General features: G+C 35.7%; 1 protein-coding gene across 2 annotated transcripts in view; it reads right to left on the bottom strand.

Moving 5' to 3' along the window:
* Positions 1 to 20,317, bottom strand: part of LOC110373699 (mitochondrial cardiolipin hydrolase) — a 106,462-nt gene that overhangs the window by 40,411 nt on the left and 45,734 nt on the right. For both annotated transcript variants that reach the window (XR_010276946.1, XM_049850530.2), the window contains one exon: positions 13,306 to 13,343. The gene's annotated coding sequence lies outside the window, so the exon portion shown is untranslated. The remainder of the gene's footprint in view (positions 1 to 13,305; positions 13,344 to 20,317) is intronic.

The raw sequence follows: 20,317 nt of genomic DNA, 5'->3' as shown, positions 1-20,317 counted from the left end.
AGAGCGTAGACTGTGAACGACCGACCTTTGCATTGGCAATGAAATGTCTTGCTGACAATTTGGAGCGTTATTACCGCATAGCTGACTGTGTGTCAACGGCCCGCGACTATTCACTATATGTATGACACCGTAATAATACTTCGTTAACAAAAATCTGAATAAGTTCTCAATGATAACTATAATTTGATTACTAACTTTGATTCTACCGATGCCGCACAAAAGCATAAATTACAGTACACAAAAACTTGTTACAAACTAAAGCTATGAAATTGCAAAAATTGAGAGTTAACTTCAAATTACCACTAATAAGCTCAATAAAAAAATTTAAGCGAAAAATCGCGAGCGCTGAAACGTAAGATTTTTGAGCGTATAACGACCTCGATTATCAAAACATCGTAACAAAGTTCCGAGAAGTAATTCTATCGTTTAAAAAGGGAGCTTGGCCTAAGGGTTGCTAATCATCTTATTGTTCCAACGTTGGATAAAAAGGCACGCGATTTTTACACCGCAGGAATAATCGTTTTTTAAAAGTTATTCTTTTCGCTCACCAAAATCTCTTCAGGGGAAAACTGATAATAATCGTACAACGAAATTATTGCTGTAAATAAATAACTGTTGAAGAAAATGTATTGGGCGGCTTTTAAATTGGGACTTACCGAATTTACTGAAATCTGAAGACTTTAAATATTGCAGAGAAAAACTTGTCGATCGAGAATAATTCGTAATAAACACATCAAGAGAGTACTTGCGTAAGTTTTCACTTTCTAATAATCAGATAAATAATGATATTGCGGTAATTATGGGAACCTTTTACGGTACCGCTGATTGACTCGTACAAATGATGCACAGGTGCATAGGTTGCCAAAAATCGTACTTCAATCTTACACCGTGCAATTATTTCGCCATCAATTTTCGATCAAAGAATCTTGTCGAAATTTGTTCAACACTCTCATGCTATCAATCAAAGTAATGAATGAATACAAATGAATACGACGTGCTTGAAACTTGTACAAACGATGTGAACAAAGCCAATTTAATATGGGAGGGTATGGACCAAGTTTGCAGGAAGATTAGATTAGAATTTTCTGTTGAGGCTTCATCGCAAGCGGGCTTTGATTTTTAATTTTGGGACCGTACCGATGTACAATTTTTTAATGAACATGGAACTTGATATTCAATGAGGGTAAATATTAATATTCGAGTAATTAGAATTGAATATTTCTTTTTCATAGTATTCGTGTTTACTTGATTATGTTTAAGGGCATTTTAAATCCAGATTTATTATTCTGCTTTGATATAATATTTTAAGACCAGGGTCGTCCTTGATTAAGCTGAGGTACCAAATCGCTGTCAGTACAACCTGCGAGCCTAACACAAAGCAATAAGAACAATAGTTATAATACACCCTCTAGTTTATAAGTAACCACAGAAGGATTCCCAAGGCACCGTGAGACGTAGTGGTAGACCACAAAGGAAATAGCGAAATGATCTTAGACTTCCCAAAGGAGAGCCCGGATGATATGATGGAGATGAGAACGGATCACAACTGTCCGTAAACGTAATAGATTGTGGACCAGATAATCGGAACACAAATTGTTTTTATATTGATATGCCGTTTCCGGAACTTTAGATAGCTTTCGTATACAAAAACGCTGTCGGTGTTTGTCGTATCACAAATAATACTTTAGCTAAACAAAGATAAGACCCAATCTGTGTTTAAACTTTTGTTGTACAACTTTAAGAAGTCTAAATCCGAAAACTAATTCTTTTTGAAATAGGCAAAGGATGCTGACCGCTATCCGGCTTGCGGATTATCTCCCTCGTTCATACAATTCATCGCGAATTCTTTATTTCCAGCGAAGCAATCAGACATCAAAGCGACATGACATCCCCGTAATTAAAGAGTTTCTAATCGCCACACTGATCCACTCAGGCGCACAGATAAGGCACACACAAAAAACGGGCCAATTCTTCGTTTATCGTTAAATTGTTAAGCATCGGAGGGTTTTGGTCTCTGGTGCATCGGCACGTGAAGCCGTTTGTCGGTGAGGCGCAACTTTAGTTTATGGCTTTTTTCATTCATTCGCGTTCTGAGAACTGGCGGCTTTTTGGCGCCTACCTAAAGCCCTCAGTTTTTTTTGGGAGGAAAAAAATTTGGCGCGAATGCGGTATCAGATTGAGGGAACTCGTTCCTATTAGCTGTTGGTGCAATACTGTTCGTTTTTAAATTCCTTTGAATTGAGATGAATTTACGAGAATGCCGAGTTGCGTGTCTTTGTAGTCTTAAATAACACGCACTAAAATATGGAACGGTATTTTGCCGTGGCTTTTATTGCGAGCCTGTTCGTTGCCACATAGAAAACCATGTTTCTTCAGTAATTATCGTAAAAAACTGATGGCACTTGAAAAAACAATTGGACAAACAAAACGAAGGCACCTCTCAGCTGACTTTTGTCGGCACTGACATTGTTCCCTCGAGGTAAATAAAAATTTATTCATCAGTTACAACAATAACGAATCCTCTTACCGGGAAGACGCGACCATTTCACCAGCCACCCTTGACAACAAAAGATGAACGAAATCCATTGTGATGGAACCTTTTATGGTGCTAGCGCTCATGAATCGAAATCTATGGGTGGTATGTTGGCAGAGCTTACTTTTGTATGTAATAACAATTTTGTAGGAAAGTCCCAACTATTGTCTTGTCATTGGCCATTGTAAAACAAATATTATCCGAGGCGTCATTTATGACACTTCCTTTTTTAATGATGGCAGCTGGCCTGTTGGAAATGTAAAGGTGTTGGTAAGGTGGTCCGGTTTAATGCGGAGCTTTGTTTCATCCTACATCTGTATCTATCCGTAATTGCCATCACCTGCTCCACATTTCCTTGTTACGTGTAATTTTATCGCTTTGTTTCGACTTTATTTCTTGTGGCTCGATATTAGATTAGTGTTTATAATTGAACGATTGATTCGCATCCGGTGTTGGGTAATTTTGGACGTATTTGTAGACCGAAATTAATGAGTATCTAATGCGCAATTTGATCAAATACCCCTTCATTAGTGGTGAGTTTTATGATGGATTGATAAACTGTATTGGTATTAGAGAATATCATTTTAAATTGAATATTTAATAACATGTATTTGGCATTGAATTAATTGTTTTATGATCTTTGGAATGGTTTTATTGAATCTTCGAATTAAATATTATTTCTGAGGATGCCTACCTGGTAACAGACATGGAGGTCTATTGTGAAAACGTTTCGATTCGTGAAGATAACCTCCCTCCTAAATGGCGAGGGGATAATGAAACAAACACAATGCCACCCGGTGTAACGCCAACTTATTTCAGTTGATAATTAGATGAAACTTTGCAGACGTCTAGAAAATTTGGTTTCAACAGTTTCAGCCAATCTCCGTCTTCATTTAATTATGTATTTTGTGCGGTTAAGTCTTTCATACTTTTAATCCCTGAGGGCTTATTAAATCTTCAGTGTCAAGTTATTGAGATAACAAATCTTATACAGCATGTTTAAAATTATATTTTGAACATACGGGGTGTATTTTAGGTCTGTTGTATTTTAGAGGAATCTTTGATGAGAATTTAGCCAAGCGTGTCTGCTTTTTGGGTCATTTGGGTGTTTGTAAACTGGGCCACTTTAGATAGACAAACATTCTATGCATTGCACAGATTGCACCACTGTATTTACATTCAGCAATCCCATGATAAACATTCGTGAGATGTTTGATGTCATGCATTTATCTACTCGGAAATCTGTCACTGATGTAACTAACATTTTTATTTCTTTAACCTGGTGATATTTCTAAGTATTTTCAACTTAAATATTTATTAATTTTCTACCATATTTTTTACTTGTATCTTTAATACTTTTGTCAATATGTATACCTTCATTACTACAAGCTGTTCTGACAATCTTTGACAGTAGTTAGATAGCCCCGATAAGTAGAACATTATTCGAATTTGATAGTGGGTAGTTTTTTCGTACCAGACAGGTGTCTGGGGGTTGATATTAATCTCGTATTCTACCTTCCTTCCTCAGTAATGAGGCCTTAAAACTCCTAAACATTTGTTAATATCCCTACCGATGACTTTTTAATGTAGGTCCTGGGATTGTTAAAGTTTTTTCTGTAGCCATGTTTTTTGTATGTAGTAAATCAATGGCAGGTGCGTCTGCTGTCGTTTTGATGTCGTTCACTTAAGATTAGAGTTGTATTTAGTGATTGGTTTGATTTGTCATTGATAGTACCACTGATAGTCAAGTTAAAAAGATTTGTTGGAATGTGATTGAAAAATGTTCTAAGTTGATAACTTGACGTCGATACTTGATCAATTTAAGCGTAAATATTTTATTTTATTAACATTTTTACAATGCCAAATGACAATAATATTAGGCTTGTGTCAAAATCAGGCCAGTTCATGACCATGTCTTAAAAAATACACATTACCTTTTCCTATCCTTTCCCATCTATTTCTGATCACGTAGAAATCCCTACATTAGTACCAATCATCAGATAATCATCATCAAGTAAAATAATTCAGGAAGCATATTAATTTACCAAAAAGAAAAAAAAACACCTTCACAAACCTTACATTTGAACAAAAATAAGATCATTACATTCACACACGTTTCCTTTCATTACAAACAATTACGACTAGTGTATAAGGTGTAAGCAATTATTGTCTGCTTTACCCGGTGTGTATAAAAAAGTAAATAAAAAAATAATAAGCGACCACCCAACGGTCCAGTAATGACCAATTCAGTGGGTTTCGATCACTCATACATCAATTGTTCGTACACTAATTTAAACATGTTCCGTTTGTTTGTACACAGTGCACGTGCCCTTAGGTAATTGACCTGTCGATCAAGACATTTTATACCAACGATTTAGTTCAGCTTCGACCTTAGTTGTAGACTATTAAGACTCAATTTCAAACCAAACCTTGTTAAGGACGAGCAATATAATTTTGTTTAGATATTAATTTCTGGTCAAAATTGCTGCGCTTTTTATCTAAGATCGTTTTTCTATAGCCCTATTATCTAGCCAGTAGGGTTCATATTGGCATACTTTTTATATGGAGCACGATAATAACTTTTTCCAGGAACAATTTCCCGGGACATAGAACGGACATAATGATAAGTTCAGAAGGCAACTACAACTAGTAATTTTGTATAATTCGGTGCTTGTTTTAGTGAAAAAAGGTAACGCCTTTAATTATAAACAATTCTTGTAATTATGTCAGTTAACGCACGTAAACTTTCAATTATGACAATTTGTGCGCCCTTTGTATTAGCCGAATATTTCTAGGGGCCCGCGGATAAACACGGAAGCCTTTGCAATCCGAACACTTTTATTAAAGTCGAGACTCACCGTCTTAATTGAGGGGATTAATTAGTTGCTGCAAGTTAATTATACCTAGCAAAACAAGGAAACAGGGACGTAATTAATTGATGAAATATTACTCTGAAATTGTTGAAAGCTACAGTTAGCGAGTGAAGTAAACAGAAAAATCTCAAATGACGGTTTAAATAGCATTCTAGATGGAATCTAGTGAGTTAATGGTCATAACATACGGGGCCCTCACAGTCGGCTACCTTTGTAATTGTTCAATTATTTCGACAATTAAACTACGTTTGTAGTTCGCCAGAAAGCAGGCATTATGTACAGAACTGATGCGATCCCTGGCTTTAATAGTTGGGATGGTAATCACGAATCATACTTAATAACATATTATGTAATGTAAACTAATTTATTCGGATTATTTTTAGAAGTTAATGTCGAGCGGATACTGTTGGTAGTCTTGTACGCAAGCATGCGAGAAATGTAAATATATGTGTGGATAGTTTTAATTGTATACAGCGTGTTTACCTTATACAACGTCATTCATTAATATTCTCTTTACTTTTGTAAATAGTGTTTATCCGCGTTTTCAATTAGCTAGGTAGGTACTACTGGGGAGTTTTATTCTGTAAAATAGAAGAGATATTACGTTATTCTGATAGAAATGCTATCAAGTGTTCAGTTATCGAAAATTGTAACAACTAATCAAAGGACTCTTTCCTCAATACCTACACGGCGTTTTATGTCAACAAATAAAGTAATAAACAAACAAAAACATACAATAATATTTATTTTAGACGCGAAGATATCGCACGTATTACAAAATGACATAACCACATAACAGATAGGACACGATCACCACAAAACTATGGAGTGCAATACAAAAATGTTTTCCAAACACAAAGGGCAAGATTTTATCAATATTGACTCGAAGATATCAAGTATTGTTGACAGAACATAGTTTTATGAAGATAAGGTAAAAAGCGGACAAACAAAAAATTGCTACGGCAGCCGCAAAATTTTTAACATTTCAATTTGACATTGACATTTTTATTTATTTTTTAACTAAAAGTAAAATGCGCACGCAAGCATGCAAGAATGACGGAAATCCAGTGCATGCTGACCTTTTCGAACGTCGGTACGTAAAAAAAGAAATTGCTACCACAAGTACCATCGCAGATATAAATCATGAGACCCGTGTTAGCATCGAACCGGCGACCTTAAGGACCACGAATTAACCATGCATTTATTCATAGTGTACTCGCATTAACATATTTTAATTCCTTCATTTGTTTTTCTCTTTTCCGACCAGACAAACAAAACAAAATGCAGATCCCATGGGGAGAAAAACTTAACGCGGACTTTTGATTAGGTCGTAATATGCAAATGTGGATAAATGGAACTAGTCAAATGCTTTGTTATAGATGTTGAACCCTTAATTCAAACGCAATTTTAATTGCTTTAACTAGAACTATGACTTACACAGAATTGTGACTTATAAAATACGGGACCGTAAGTAATATTCTAAAAACTCGATTGGTCCTGATGTAAGAACTTCATCAGAAATTTTCCTATCATAAGATTCTCAAGCTTCGCAAATGAACGTTCAAAACAGATATTTACGGCGGCAAAGATTATTACCGGCCGTAATAACTGCAGACTGAAAATATCAGCACATAAATAACTAGCCAGGCCGCAGTTTACTGATTGGCATACATATACGACCTATAAACTATTGCGAATAGCCGGTAGTAAGACTGCTGTGACCGTGGCGTTTCATGGACGCTGCTACACTTGTGCTTGGTTGCACCACAGATTTAGATAACGAGTTAATAGCTAAAAATTATGATGAACTGTTCTGAGGTTCCCCAAGAATCCTAAGGGGCCTCTTTTATTGGTAAAAGAATTTTTAAAATCAGTTTAGTAAATAAAGAGTACATCCCTAAAACCTTGCCAATTTCATTATATTTGTTTGTATAATGTAAGCAAATCAAAGTGATATAACACAACACATTTTGACAAAGTTTCTGAAGCATAACTTAAATTCACTTGTACGAATTTGTGAGCAAAAGCAGTCTCGTGTTATTCAATATATTGTATACGCAGAAGACAAAAGGCTCGCTCAGCTCAACGTTCGTTTAATCAAAGTTTAAATGATTTTAAACGAAGTTCTCACATGACGAAGCAACCCGCCTAATAGTATTGTTGTAGTATTCCTAGGCTACACGTGTTTCGAACCGATTTACACACGTAGCTTATAGTACGGTAACAATGTAAATGTATTTGTAAATACAGATAAGGTTACTACGCCATGCGTCATTACGTTACTAGTGTATTTCACGCCTAACACCGCTTCCTAGACATTGAAAAACTGTAAAACCCAATCAAAGAAACGCCAGAAACCAATAACTTATTCCGAGTAATATTGAAACTTTAAAAAATAGATTTCAATAATACAGCGATTCCGATTGAAGCTCGCATATTTTGCTGAATAATAGAGCGAGATTACCGCATTGTACGAGCATAATCTTTAATTATACCGCAGACGTTGGCAAAGAAATAGTGCAAAAACAATGCCGTGCGAGATCAAGCGAGTTCAGTTGTCAAAACCTATGTGCTTCACTGAACAGCTGTTAATAGATTGCCTAGATATCGGCTTACCAGATTTATGGCCAAGCAAAATCCTACATATTAATGGATCCGAGTGTACGTTTCCGTGGAGAAGTAAAAACGTTGCTATTTCTTTAACAATAGACACGCAAGAATGTTTACGATGTTTTTATTACTGGCTACGGCATTTGTAAATAAATAAATATCGTACGCCCGGGGCTACATTTTGTGTGTTTGTACATCGAGTGGGCCACTAAAATAGCGCACACATCAGCCGACCCCTCTCCTGTCACATGTCCAGATCAAATTATAATAGCGTATAGATAGAAATGTGTATTCTGTGTAGTGGAAATGTACTTAATGAACGGTCCCAGAGGTGGGAGGCAGAAAAATATAGATAGATAAAACTGCATATACATATGTATAACGGTTCAGATATAACTTTGTTGATTAGGCAGTCTCCAATCGAAACGATTATAAGAATTCCTTCACTTTCCCTACTTTAAAGCCAATCACATAAATAAAAATTACCGTAAACAATATTTAACCAATGAATGCCTCAATTATATTTCAACAAAAAGCCTTAGCCCAGTGAACAATTCCATGTTCACCCAGAAAAATAACTCATACCACATCATTTTCATAACAAAAACACGCAATAATACTTAGGGAACCGTTAAAAGTACGTTGGCCAAAGATCTATGGAATTTATTCACCCCATAGAAGGAGATCGCATTTCCATTCACACACGACAAACTGAACAAGGGGAAAATTGTGAGTACTTCAAGTAAATTGTGATAGGGCTAGCAGCATACGATTTGATGGCGCAATATATCATCAAATGAACGTCATGTGAGCGAATTCAATCAGCCACCGATATGACAGGGAAAACATAAGTGTTTTGCCAATCAAACATGTCATTTATTTTCGGGACCTTTTGTAGATATCACAATGGCGTACAGACCTAAAGGCACAAGCAAGAATCAATAAGACATACAAAGAATAAACAATAAAACCATTAGTGCCTAACCAATCTATCTGCGCTGACAAACATCGATCAATAACCACAATAAACAAACAAAGTTATCGACACAATATTGTAATTTGTTGGTAGTCACGGCGTAATTCTCCCATCAGCAATCAATGGAAACATAGGAATTACACAGTGGCCGATGACGCGAGGAATTCTTGGTAGGCGGGTGAGCTTCGAGCTACAAGCAATAAGCTTTTATATCATCAATGAATACATTATTCATTACCTTGTCAAGGAAAAATAAGGTACGATAGTGCTGACAATGAACTTTTACAAATAGTTAATGATGACATAATAGTTCGTGTTGCTTCGAGCGGTCAGCGGAAGGTTCAACGAAGTACAAGCACGTAATTTATAGTGAAATCCTGGGAATAAGTAGTTGGCTCAAGTGACAATAAGTAGAGAAAGGTAATACAATAGCTTGATTGCTCAACAGTTGTCGATGTCAAGAGACGATAAATAGACGTTATTTAAATTGGAATGTTACCGCGAACTACGGGAACGGTTTGGTTAAATTTCGCACACGGTGCGATATCGTGCAAAAACCGTTAGTGCTACCCCTAAGTGACAGTTCGAAAGGGAAACAATGCATCTGATACTTATCTGCGCCCCTCCATGCATGCCGCGCCTAGCTACACTGCGGATAACCGCGACACTGTGTACCTACTAGCGAAATATCTGACACGCTCACAAATACAATCAAATCATGTGACTTATTTTGCTTCATCACGCGCGTTTTCAATCTCGGGTTATTTGTTAGAATTATTTTGTAGAGTCGTTAAGCAATATGATAATATTTTAATTAGTTCCCTTGCTTTGAAAAAGACAGCATTATCATTATACTGTACACCTTTGATTCCAAGACCCCTCTTGCTGATGGCACTTTACCATGCCCTGTGTACTCCGTGCCGAAAAGAAAGGAAGTAAAATTCCGGCAAACAAGGTGAAAAATGTACTAGACTCGCCCGTTAACCCACTTGCTGGAAAAACTGAACATCGCACCCTTGATACAACAGCCCTTGTAAATTGGCACGTCCACAAAGGCAGACGTGCGGCGGTATCATGTAGCTATTAGCCGGCTAGCCGTTATCCGACAGATAGCTAGCTACGGCACGCTGCATAGGGTGACACTCGATAAAATCTGCTGCATTGTTTGACTTTTTACGGAACTGCTGTTACTAGGGAACGACTTGTTGTGCGTACAACGAATAAAAAACAAATGATTCTTTTATTTTGTATTGAGTTGGAATGACACAGCGGAGTCTGGAAAAGCAGTTTCCGTGAATACCGCGATGGTTAAGTTTGGACGAACAATCGATCATAATACTTTACTTAATTGTATTACTTGAAGAGAGAACAACGCTCAATAAATATAGCTCGGTAGGTAAGGTAAGCAATTTACATTTTATCCACGATAATAAAGCATTGTGTAGGCACATACCATACAATTACTAACAGTATCCCAATGTCGTTGATTCATTCATTATTTATCATCACAGAGAAATATTACCATTTGTTAACAGACTACTAAACACGAATTACAATATTTATTGCTGGAAACAACAGAAACACGACATTCCTACAGAACGTTTAAGTCAACGGGGCTTAAGAAAACGACCACAAACAACTTGATTAGGTGTTCAGAATGGGAAATCCTGCATAAGTTCCGAGTGGCCCCGTGGTGGCTATCGATCATCCACCACAATGGGTAGTTCTGCGAACAGCTAAATTTGCAGCCCCGCCTGATTTATGGCATGCTGAGATAACGGACCCTGATACCATCGGACTATTATTACTGAGAAAAAAGGCAATAATGCCAATTAATTTTATGGAATTTACGTGGAGGTATGTTAACTGTGGTGGGTTACAAACTGCCCCATATGTTGAGAAATTAAGGGTGTGAAAGATTCACAGATGTTGCGTGAACGCGTTTGATTACAACTGATAAATGAAATTAATATTCTGCTCATGCTCAAAGTTAAAAAGCTAAGTGAAAAAACAAAACCTCCTTTTAAAACAATAACAGTTTAGCAATGACTACAATATAAAAATAAAAATATCATACTTCAATTAAGAAAAGTTTGGAAAGTATATAATTTAATGACCTACGAAAAGCTACAAAAAATAGCAATAGCAATGAGGGTTTTTGAAATTTTTTCTGCCACCGGGTGGCGCCACGTATGCGTCTGGTCCAAACAGCTGTCAAATAGTATGGAATTGTAGGTGCCGAACTTATTGTTTATTGAAATTCTGTTATATTGGAAGTGTTATTGATTTTATTATGGACTACGATCAGAATAAGGTTTCCGAACTAAAAATTGAGCTAAGAGAGAAGGTGCAAAAGTCACTGGTACTAAGGAAAAGCTTGTTGAAAAATTTGTTAACACAATATGATTTAGTTTTTTTTATTTACTCAACCGCAATAGTAAAACAATAATGCAGTGCTTTAATTATAAAATAAAAAAAAACACTAAAATCGTTCACTATTCATAGTAAAGATAAGCACTTTGACAGTTATTGGACCTGACGACTCGGTGCTGCCACCTCGTGGATTGCCATTTTAGAAAACCCTCATTACAAAAGGTAGCAATTTTTCAGTATCAAAATTCATAATCAGTAAGTACCTACTCAGAATGTATCGTTCAAATTGCGAATAAAAAGATTATAAATGACAGTTGCCATGGTAACAAGTCGTTGTTGAAACGTGATGGTAACATGATCCCTTATTTAACTATCCATAGTTTAGATTCTCTTATCTTTAGCGGAAATTAACATCCAGACTATGAATTCAGCATGTGTCCCCATATTGTATTTCCCACGACATTTTACATAGCTACGTGATTATTGTTTGAAAAATGTAAACAAATTGTTTTTTTTGGAATGGCGTCTTAAATGTTTTAGCCAAATTCAAATATCGCAGTTGGCATCGATCATGCTTCTAAAATGGTGTGACTTACCACTGAAAAATGTTGTGTTTTAAAAATATTAATTCTAGAGTTCTGAGATAATATACAAACTTTTTTAAATATTGATGCAAAAGAAAAAAATATATAAAGCTTGGTAGGTACACATGGGGACAATAAGTCTCATTCGGCCTCATAATGTTTCAAATTATGTCACATCGGCCTTCACCGCAAAACAGTAAAGTCTTCACACTATTACTCCATAGACACAAATAACAGGTTTTCTTTTTCTAAATGACAAAATAACTCATTATGTAGCCTGATTACAATAGACTATAGAGTTCCAAGCTAACTGTCACTTATAGTCTCGGATGGACGAAGTAATGACGGCTTTTTATAAGACTCTTCAATATAAATTATAGTGTACACTCTGTTGGGTACAACTATTAGGTTTAATTTACTTTTTTGTATGCAAAAGAGTTGCTTTGTTAAATTTATCAATAGCTAGAGCTGTTTTGTTGTTACAGTGGTCCAGTTGGCTAGACGAGTTTTTCTTTAATGGTCTTTCGTTACTAGCCACGATTTTGTTACGACTAGCTACGACGGAACACGACGGTTTTTAGTCAGTAAGAGTCTGACACTCCCTCACCGCTGCTAACCCACAGCGGTAGGGGTCATTTGATGATTTTTGACGTCGTTAAAAAAAAGCTAAAGCTCTAGCTCAAATTGACAATTGCACACGCCAATATGAGACCCTGAGTACTTATGTTCCTATGTACAGTTATCACAAATATAATTACGCATAATATCTTCCATAACAACATGGCAAAAGACAATAGATTCAGTGGTACGGATTCGGTAATCCGTCTGCTACGATAATAGGCACTTCCCATTAGACAATTCAGCATGGTTCACTGCCTGATAGGACTATCAATCGAATCAATCAATTTCGTAGGTACACTTAGTACCAACACTTGTACATACAGACGGTGAGAAGACTAAGATAGGAGCAACGAACTCCTTACCGGCTTGACAACAAATGACAGGTCAGTTGATAGCAATATGACAAAAAAATATTGGCAATTTGGCATGGCTGCGTAGAAAACTTTCGACAAACGCTATAATGGCCATTGCTGATGTATGTAAAACTATTTTATGAAGAGTTCATTAGTATTACATATTTATTTGTTTATGAGAATTCGTTTAAAACAACTAAAGCTTGCATTATAATGCATCAATAATAATGGTAACTCTTGCGTTCGTGTGCAATTTCTGACAAAGCAGTGTGTATATAAAAAGGCCTGAAATACAACCAACGCTAGCATATTTACAGAAATCCCGCATAGCAACAGACTATCGCGAATAAAATTCGAGCAGACCAGAAATGTTAAAACTCACTTGTTATCACAGTTTATCGGCCAGTGAACCGCATGAATCTGAAACAACCAAATGGAATATTACTGATCGATTACGGATAGTTAAACGCTGCTTATCGGCTTGGTAACGGACTACGTAGACAAAACAAGGATATTGCTCAACTCAGATTAAAGTGAGACAGTTAAAACGTCTCAATTTTAACTTTATCATTATGCAGACTTACCTACACTAAAGGATTTATTTAATCTCCTTTTAAACGCAACCTATCGTCCTAGTCTGTGTAACTTATAAATTAAAAAGTAGAGCAGAATTGTTTAAAGTTTAAATTGACAAGGAATTTGAAAATTATAACCCTTGGCTGCCTAAAACTGTCAGAAGTTAAAAAAACAATCTCAAGAAATCATGGAAATTAAGCCAATGATAAATGCGACCCATTGTGTCTTACTTAATATTCAAAAAGAGTAATTAAAACCACGGAATGCTGGTTTCCAAGTCCAAAACCAAGGGAACATTCCCGTTCAAGAATTTATTCCAGTATTTACTCATAACTATTCATAAGTGACAATTATTTATTAGCCTTCGTAAATGGTGGTAACTATTGCTTGTTAATTTTCATCGCTCGTTAATTTCATTTAACAAAATTAGTTTAGCAAGTCTACATTTAAGTAAGTATTACCTATCCTGTCATTTACAGAAAAATATACTATTTGAATGACATCATTTTTGAGGAAGCGACTTGTACCTCTATCACTGGGAAAATGCCGAGTCATATTTATCAGATACACTAAATGTTTACTCCTCTACAAAAAAAAACTGCCACTGCAAATCAAAGTATTTGAAGTCCAACGAAAAATCTAATCGTTCATTCAAATTCCGTCCGGCACGTAACCGTACGATACGTTATCTAAGCCGTTCACACAGAACCGTGTCGACATGATGGATTGACGAAAAGTTTCCACGTATTTGAACACCATCATCACTTGAACCATGCAACAGGAACATAACACAAACATTAGTATGTAGAATAATGGGCCAACTTACACCGGTAGGCTAATGACGAAATCAAAGCTCAAGTGATGGGTAAACATCAGAGTACACCAACATACCATTACATTGTGACGAAGCATTACACGCAAGATTCAACTTTAAATTAATTAATTAAAGTTCAAAATATAATTAAACTTTTTACCGAGTTACAAATTAGTTTTCTCATGTGCTCGTACTTTGGAAGTCAGGTTTCCGTCATGTGTGACATGTTTTAAAGACTTAATTGGACATAAGTGGACGTGGGGCTAATTAAAAATAGGAAAGAAACTTACATTTTGAGCTTGTTAGCGTAACAAAATAAACAAAAAATGTGGCATTGCTAATGTGTGGATTATAAAATTTTATTTAGTATGAGAGTGTAACGACCTTTGCTAATATTTTTTTCAGTGAGTGTTGGTACATGTAGGTGCACAGACAAGGTGTGTCTGTGACGTCACAGACTAATCTACACACAAATATTGTGTTAGATCTGTTTGCTAAATCATGCATCCTGTTTACGACTCGGTATTTTCCAACTGCAGTATGACTAGCCAACACGACACATGTGTACTCTGTTGTAAATGTCTCTTTGTTATAATTCTTGTGGGATATATTTTAAGGTATACATAGAATATTATTAGAACTGAACTACGCCGTTTAATATTGAAGACTAATAACCACTCATCCTTGAAACAGCAAACCTTAAAATTCAACATTAATAATGCGCTGCATCCGCAAAAATACATCATGAAGAAAAACCTAGTAATTTGAAGTGTTGTAGCCAAAATTTATTGTCCAATTTTTACATAATATGTAGGTACATCTCCATAATATTACTAATAGCTTTTTATTTTTTAATCATAACAAGCCCTAACCAGCCCACAAAAATATCTAAACCACTATCAGCTCGGTATTCAGTAAACATCGGTAATACCGTGATATAATTTCAGTAATGGCCGGGGGTGGTGCATAAACAACAATTTTGCAGCGGCTAACCGCCCCAATGCTGCAATGCAGAATGCGGCGAGATTTCAAGCCGAATGCGGTCTTTCGATGTTACGTGGCTACGTGGTACAAACTTGTGATTTTTCGTGAAGATAGCTTGTTTTATATTTGAATGTAATAAAATGTGAAAACTTATGCGGGTTTTAATTGGGTAAGTATGAGTTGTAAATCTGGAAATATTTTATGGGCCAATATTTTTGAGTCACATAGTACCTATGTCTAAAAAATAATTATTTGTATTTCGAATTTAGTTGTGGTTTGTTGGTTTTCAATCTGTGGTTTTCTTTTAATGAATAACTACTTTAATAAAAATATTGTTATAATCAAAGTGGTTTAAAGCTTCCAAAAAGTTCAAAAACCAACGAAATTATCAAAACACAAAATCTAATCCACGCCAACCCCTAAAACGAAACTTTCGTAATTAAAAACAACAGACGATACAATAAAAATAAAAAAATATTAAAAAGCGACTCGACAGGTTAAAACTAAGTTGCATGCAAAGTGTAATAACAGACAACACCTAAAACACCTAACTGCGGTGGAGGCACGAACTACCAACACTTTATTTATATCGTAGAAAGTTGAAAAATCTAATTTTCTACGCAGAGGGCACCCCAGTGGGTGCACTGAACTGGCTTTCTCAGAATACTAGACAGAAACAGTTTGGCAAAAGTTCGCGTGGCTGAAATTAGCGTGAGAAAATTACGCCTATATTGGATTTCGATGGGGACTTGGCCAGACAAGAGGTGAAAAAGAAATATTTCGGGGAAACTTTTGCATTAAACTATAAATCGTACCAATACGTTTTATGGCGAAGTACAAATAGTTCGCAAGAATTCTTTTTTTCTTATTGCAGCAAAAACAATCTGCATTGAATACTTACGAAGTTTTATGAGGTCTATATTGGAATACTCTGAATAAGCAAACTGTATAAATAAATCGCGTTTATTGAATTAAGTCTATAAATTCCTCACAGATTTGAAATATAAACAGTGAGCCTAAATTATTACTAACAATGATTTGAAAGCCAAAAATGTTTTGCCAAACCACTTAACCGCAGGCAAGCAGAAATAGAATTGTTTCGAATAGGAACCATCCGTCCAGAAATATCTCGCTGTGAGTCTTAAACAAAACGTAATAAATCAGTGTATAAATATTAACGCAGGCAATATAGTACGATGTTTAGGTGCACCGTGACAATAAACTATGAGGAAGATAAGGCGCCATTAATGAAGGTCAACTTTATGGCGGTCGAGTGCAGTTATCCTACACAGTGCTTACAAAATTGCAAATGGCGGACATTGTTGCGAACTAAAACATTAACTCGCCTCCAGGCGTCGTTCGTATTAATCTCAGCATTATCTGCGAGCTAACATCTCCGTGGTCGAAACGAAGTGCGTCCGCTGAGCTTGAATGTTATTAGCATTTTAAAAGGGAATTCGTTTAGTGTCGAAATATTCACGCATTGACGCACGGAGTCAAAATACATGTGTTCTACACGCAAATTTTCCTTTTTGCAAATATCCTGGGTCAAGGAAAAAAAGTTGAATTAATTTTTGCGTTGTCATGAATGTTTAACAAATCTGTTGGGCTTGGCGTCTTCGTCTATCACCATGCACATAACTGATAAATTATAAAACCATATTGTCATTATGATCGTCTTATTTCCAGGAATCAATGTCCAAAGTGCTGCTTGCTAGATAATTTCTGATGTAATATTTGCACCACATTAATTATTAAATTGCAATATTGTGTAACAAGAGTAAAAACAACTTTTATATCTTACCACGCGACTATTTACTGTCACTTATCTCATATGGTTAGGTTCGTACCATGAATGAATAACTTCATTTCTTATAAAAAATCTTTATCATTTTTACATGCAATAAAACTGACTACAATACACTCAAGGTTCAATTCAGTTGAATACTTCTAAGTATAAGTAGTCGCCTCACACAGGACAATTGAATGATCATTGATATTGCTCTCAAACAGTAAAAGATTACATTTCTATTGACAGTTTTATGTGTCTTGTTACGTAGTGTACAAACAGCCTAAAGTTCTGGTTTAATCGTATGCGCCGTCGCGACAGTTGTGGGAACATGACTATGTAACGAGCCATCAAATATGTTTGTCAGATGTATGTGTCAAACGGAATCATGTCAATGTCAAGTTCACGTGCGTAAACCGTTTCGTTTTCATGCGATATTTGAATACTGTTTTGAATTCGTTGGGTTTGATGCAGCTATTTAGAGATGACGTCAAACGGACCAACACAAATCACAATCCACCCACGGGAATTACTCACTGCCTTTTATGGAGGGGTTTTTTAAGAATCCGGTGCATATAATATCCATATCTGTTGTTTAAGTTTTCGCACTAAAGAACATCAGAAATATGAGTAATACAAGAAACAGAACAAAAAAAAATGAAATTTAATAATTGACTGAAATTACTCTTTAACAGCAACATTCACACACGCAAAATACCGTTTTCTTTTTACACGTACTAATCACCAGACATGTTAATTAATAAAGCCTTTGATATAGCGAAACCACACTCCAGTTAGTAATGAGAGTATTTAGTTTATTTACCTCCCTGTGCCCAAAGGCACATAGAAGTCACATTGTCTGTTGCCCTTGGCATCGACCGACAAATTCAGACAAACCTGTTCATTTAGCAGATTTAAGAGATCAGAGGGCTCATACAACACGGCCGGTTTATCCTAAAGAGGTTCAATGTAAATCTCTTTGCTTTATCGTGATTACTCTTCCGCCGAAAGGAAGCTGAACGTAAATTCGGTCCCTCGGTTTAGAATGCCGGTTCAATTTTGTTAATAAATGATGGCGTGTTCGCGACTCCTGTAGTATTCATTGCTCGTCAAATGTGTGGCTTGCTAGACCTCACACACTTTAGAAGACCTCGTACAATACCCCTTTAAAATTAAATAAAACACTCACGTAAAATCTCTTTACTGTGTATTCTTTAGTGACGTATTACCTAAAGTTTAGATTGCTTATCAAGTGCATTAACCCTTGGGTTCAACACAAATTAGTTTGCGATGCAGATGTCTTGAAAGACCATCCTTTATTATACATTGGTATTTTTAAAACTAGAAAAAAAGAGCACGGCTAGCTTTTATACTCGCAGTGTCATCAGATTTTTCGACCTTTCTACAAATTTCAGATGTTCATGGAAGTCAAGAGTCAAAATTACAAGAATCTTCCAAATGAAATAGATTCAAAGAAATGACACTCTCACTAAAATCTTGTAAAAATTCTCAGAACTCAGTAATGGCTTTCAGACATTCTCTTGATGGAATACTTTTATAGGTTCTTTTGATTTTAATTCGGTTTTCAAAAACTCGTCAGATTGTGCAAATTACATCTATCACTTAACATATTATGTATATGATAAGCAGAATATTAGCAACGGTATGAAATTTTAAAAATAATGCGGTACCTCAATATCATTAAGGTAAAGTATGCAATAAGAAAAAAAAAAATACTATAAAAAATAAGACTTTTGCACTATCATTTAACTTTATGATTCTTTAAATTACACACAACATTAGAATAGAATGAGTTTTTTGACTCCCAAAATGCATACAAAGCTTCAAAATATATCTACATCACAATAATCCTAATTCCAGTCATAACTCGAAAAAATAAAGCTGTTCGGACAACACCAGCGCAAATATGCAAAGCCACACAAATACCTGCTAAAACACTAATCCTGTAAAAGCTTGTAACAAAAAGATCGCGACCACACTAAAGCAGGATCCATTTCTAAATTAGAAACACTATAAATTTATTGGTTGTTCCACAACGGCGGCGAGGCTCATAATTTTCTGTTTTATCTCTAAGTCAATCAGGCAAATGGTACCTTCATGGAGCGCCCCTCATACGTCATATAAACAGTAGCAGCGCTGAATAAGTCATGCATAGCGTTTATTACTGTTGTGCGACGATCATCCAAATATGAATGTTTTTTTATCGTGTCATTGCGTTTAGGCTTGTTTTATAGCACTTTAAAATGTAGGGTCATGTATTGGCCTTTATTGAAGTCTGACATGTTATAGCAAGAAGTATACAGAAAAACTTATATTTATGAAAATATTTATCATACTATCTATCAAATGGCTGTGATATTATTAAATAGCAGCAATTTCATCACGTCCCCACAACAAAACAAACCAGACAAATCGAAATTGAACGCCGCAAAAACCTAGTCGGCTTTTTTGTCACGAAAATTTTGAGGAAAGGCGCCTAAAGTTGGACCGTTAAAAATCATAAGTCGTGATGAAGACGTGAGTAGCGGGGACTTATCGGTCGTTGTCACATAACGCTATCGTTCAAGATAACAGTTATGGGAGGTCGTGACACCACTACGTTTCGTCAGAGGCCGCAGTGGAAACTTTACTTATGTCCTTATCAAGCAAGAATGCGACACTCACAAAAAACTGATATTAGTATTTGAATTTTGTAACGCCATGTTGGTAATTCATAACACTTGGCTCGATAAATGTGTTTGGTTTCTTGATAATGCATAGTCACCAATAGTTACCAAACGGGACTATTTAACTTTAGCTATTGAAAAACATGTAAAACGAACCAAATTTAAATTACCTCAGACTTTCTCATTTCACAACAAAGATGCATTTGAACCAATTCTTAGAATACCAAAGATGAAAATAAAAGCTTGAAAAATCGAATTTGAATTTATCACTTTCAAACTTAGTATCATTCAACAGTTAACGTATCTTCTAAACGACAAACGTGATGGCAAAAACCTAAGTTCAAAACCGAATGTTGTCAAATTCGGTAAATCTCCATGGTTTTTACAAACATTGTTATTTGCTTAAGTCGAAGTTTTTATAATGTAGGCTGGCTAATTGCAGTTTCGCAGAAGGATCATGTTGACACTGGCTATAGTTTCCGGTTTAACTTTTATTTTATTTAAGGGTTTTGTTTACATACGTCAGAAACGTTTTGGCACGATC

Source organism: Helicoverpa armigera, chromosome 11, assembly GCF_030705265.1.
Source record: "Helicoverpa armigera isolate CAAS_96S chromosome 11, ASM3070526v1, whole genome shotgun sequence".
Lineage (NCBI taxonomy): Eukaryota > Metazoa > Arthropoda > Insecta > Lepidoptera > Noctuidae > Helicoverpa > Helicoverpa armigera.
Note: the sequence above shows the minus strand (reverse complement) of the source record. Positions and strands in the feature narration are given on the sequence as shown.